Consider the following 3,953-nt stretch of genomic DNA (forward strand, 5'->3'; position numbering starts at 1 on the left):
TCTGTGAGACAATGGGATTAGGAACAATGGTCGAGTGCAGCTGGGCATCGACCATTGTATTGGGGATTACCGTTTCCGCTAATGCGGCGGTTTTCCCCGAAGAGACGATTATAGGCTCAACAATGGGGCGCGACACAGCTGCGCCGGCCTCCTTTGTTGAGCCGTTATCGGTGATAATACAATAGCGCGCTAGGCGCGGGTCCTTGATATCAAGGTTGTTGATCATGTCGCCATATTTGGCGACAATGTCTTGGTCCTTGAGGAGGACCTCGAAGAAGAATTTATAGACTTCGGTAGTCATTTTCCCGTGAGGGAAGAGGGCTACCGAGCTAAAAGAGATGGGGGCCTAATTATAAAAACCTAAGACCTATTTCCTATCTCCCCGGGTGGATGGGCCCGGGGATGTGTAACCCTCCCTGCCGGGTATAGGCAGGGAGGTGAGTACCTATTGGTGAGCCCTAAGCTTGTAAACCGTTCGCCAGTCTTATTGTGCGAACGGGCCCTAGCCAGTCTAGTGCGAAGGGTATAGAGATACCCAACCGACACCAGGTGTGTAGCTGTGAAAGCAAACCAGATGCAAGGCACGACTAGGAGATCCCCCAAGGCCGAAATCCGAGCTCCCGTCCAATTGACTGCCTTGCCCTGAAGGGGTTCGGCGGGTGTGATTGGGTCAACACCCTCTCGGCTTCGTTGGCACCGTATGGTTTCAACCGAGAACCAAGAAACTGTGGCTTTTACCCAGAAGGGGTCAAGTGAATTTACTTGACACAAACGTTTTAGAAACAGGATAATCGTCCGCCGCTTTGAAAAAAGCAGCTTTGGATTGATATATTTGTAGTCGGCAGAGCGACTACGGTGAGCGTTACGTCGGGCGTAACAAAGACAAAAGTCGTAAACGGGCGAGCGCAGAGCAACACGTCCGTACACGACGAGAGTCAGAAACGGAGTCACTGGATGCCAATTTTTTTTTTTTTTTTTTTTTTGGTATGGCATCTCGCAGTTCAGCCTAAGAGGCCGTGTACTGCTTAACCGGACTTTTCCCTGTGGATGCCTAGAATTTAAGGCCTCCAGCCAGGGGCGTAAAACAACTTATAAACTAAGCGACTGCGCTAAGGGTACCCCCTGTGGGGTCGGACCTCGGCTTAGGGCGTCGCTGGGGAGGCAGCAAAGGGACAGGCTGGATCATATGATCATTATTATTAAATGGGGAATTTAAAGCTACTGGCTCAGCTCGCGGGCTGGCTCGATGAGCAAGGGTCGGGAGGACAGAGATCGGGACGTCGCGGCGGACCTCGGCGGCGAGGTTTGTACGAACGCGGTTTGTATTTGTGTAGGGTGCTAGTGAGTTTACTACTCTCTTGGAGGACAGTTATCTCATCGTCAGGTTCTAGAAGGGCATGCCTAGGGCGGCGAATCCTACTGATGCGGGAGGGAGTGTAATTACTGGCTGACACGATAAGTGAGTTATCGTGTTTCTCAGCGCGTTCGAAGTACCGTATGGCGGCACGCTTCATATACTGGCGGATGGTGGGGATTTTTAAGTCGAGATGAAGAATCTCATTTCGAACATAATAGGGAGCTCCTGTGATTTTCCGTAAAGCACGGTTTTGAAGGGCCTGCATTCTGTGAAGGCGGCGATGGCTTGCCTGTGCGAACACAGGGCAAGCATACATCATGACGGGGCGTATGCACGATACGTAGAGGCGTAACTTGCATTTAAGAGATAATTTGCTCTTTGAATTGAGCAAGAAGTGCAATCTGCCGTACACAAAGGCTGCTCTAGAGCGCACCTTACGTATGTGCTCGGCGAATGAGAGGCGCTGGTCTAAGATTACACCTAGATATTTGGCATGCTCCTTCCAAGGAATCGGCCTACCAAACATGGTGACTGACGGGGGCGCGGGAGGAAGCCTACGGCGAGGGCTCGAAAAGAGTATGGCCTGGCTTTTGTCGGGGTGGAGTTCGATTCTCCATAGCCTAGTCCAGACACCTAGGGTGTTGCAATAGGCTTGGAGATGTCTCACTATGGCGGCTGGGCTGCGGCCTGAGCAGTAGATTGCCGTGTCGTCGGCGAATAGGGCTAATTGAACATGCTTGTTCTTAGGAATATCGCTAGTGTATAGCGTGAAGAGGATGGGGGAGAGTACCGAGCCTTGTGGGACGCCAGCTTTTATAGGGTGGGCCGAAGAAAGAGTGCCGTCTATGCGATAGCGAAAGGTGCGATTCGACAAAAAGTCTCGTAAGATGACGACGAGACGGTCTGGGACACCGAGTTGGTAAAGCTTGTAAATCAAGCCTTTGTGCCAGACTTTGTCGAATGCCTTTGCTATATCGAAGAGAATCGTACCGGTGAGTTGGCCACGTTGGAATCCGTGACTCACACCTTCCACGATGCGGTGGACTTGTTGGACACAAGAGTGATGGGTTCGAAAACCAAACTGTTCTAATGGAATAAGCCTCTTTGCTTCGACGTAATCTTTGAGACGCTTATAGATAAGTATCTCGTAGATCTTGCCGAACACATTGAGTAAACTGATAGGGCGATAGCTGGACGGGTCTGATTTTGGTTTACCGGGTTTGGGAATACCGATTACGGTTGCCTCTTTCCATGCCTGTGGGAACAGGTTATGGGTCATGGCGCAATTGAAGATCGCGGTCATGAGCATTACGAGGGAAGCGGGTAGGATTTTGAAAACTTTATTGGTTATTCTATCTGGGCCCGGAGCTTTACGGGGTTTGAGACGTTTGATGATCTCTGCCACTTCGTCTGGAGTGACGGGAGGCAAGGGATCGTCAGGGTCTTCTTGCGGTGGTAGGGAGGATCTGCGCTCGACCTCGGCTTCGACCTTTAGTAGGTGAGCCGGGTCGACCGGTTGGGTACTAGGCGAGCATTGGGCCTCGAGGCTGTCGGCCAGACATTCCGCTTTTTCATCGTCCTCGAAGGCGAGGGAATTGTCGGGGCGTTTGATCGGCGGGGTGGAAGCTACTTCATCGGATTTGAGTTTCCTTTGAAGCTGCCAGAAGGCTTGATGAGTCGGCTCGAGTTCGCTCAGCGTCTTGTCCCAGCGCGTTTGACGCATCTCAGCAAGGCGTTCCTTTACAGCACGCTGTAAGTTACGCATGTGAGACTTGTTAGCGTCGCAGGGAAAAGTACTGTAGGCACGGACAGCCGCGTTCTTCTCGGTCACCAGAGCACGCACGTCATCCGGGAGCTTGAAGCGATGAAAGCTCGTCGCTTCAACTCTACGTGAACACTTGTCCACGGTGGATTGTACGTGCTCGGTGAACGAGCCGATCGCGCCCGTCATGTCAGCGACTGAGTTGATTTCATCGGGAATTGATTCTAACTGGGCGGAGGAGGATTTTAAGCTTTCGCTTAGCATTCTCCAGTCCGTGACAATCTGGGTGGGAGGAGGGCGATCCGGGTCGAGTGGGCCTGAGCGCGAGGCTAGTTCCACAAGAACCGGTCTGTGGTCGGAGGTGAGCTCGTGTAGTACCTCGATCGAATGTAAACGTAAGTTTACGTTCTTGAGGAGCGCTACATCGAGAACGTCGGGAAGGTGGTCGACTATATTAGGAAAGTGAGTGGGATGCATCGGAGCGATGACATCGAAGTTGAGGGATTCACACTGATTGAATAGCAACCTGCCTCTTGGAGAAGTAGTGTTGCTATTCCAGGCGGGATGTTTGGCGTTTAGATCGCCTGCTATTATTACAGAGTCGCTCAGGCCTAGTAAGGCTCTGAGATCGTTCGTGAAAAGGATCGGGTCGTAGGACTGAAAGGATGAGGACGTGGGAGGGCAGTAGGCCGATACGAGAGTGATCGACTGGTGCTGGGACATGGCTAGTCGACAGATCGAGGCTTCAATGCAGCTTAAGTCGGGGGGAGTGATCTCTACACAATGTAGCGATCTTTTATAATAGATAAGCGTGCCGCCTTTGTGGCGTGTGAT

The sequence above is a fragment of the Helicoverpa zea genome, chromosome 16, assembly GCF_022581195.2.
Source record: "Helicoverpa zea isolate HzStark_Cry1AcR chromosome 16, ilHelZeax1.1, whole genome shotgun sequence".
Taxonomy (NCBI): Eukaryota; Metazoa; Arthropoda; class Insecta; order Lepidoptera; family Noctuidae; genus Helicoverpa; species Helicoverpa zea.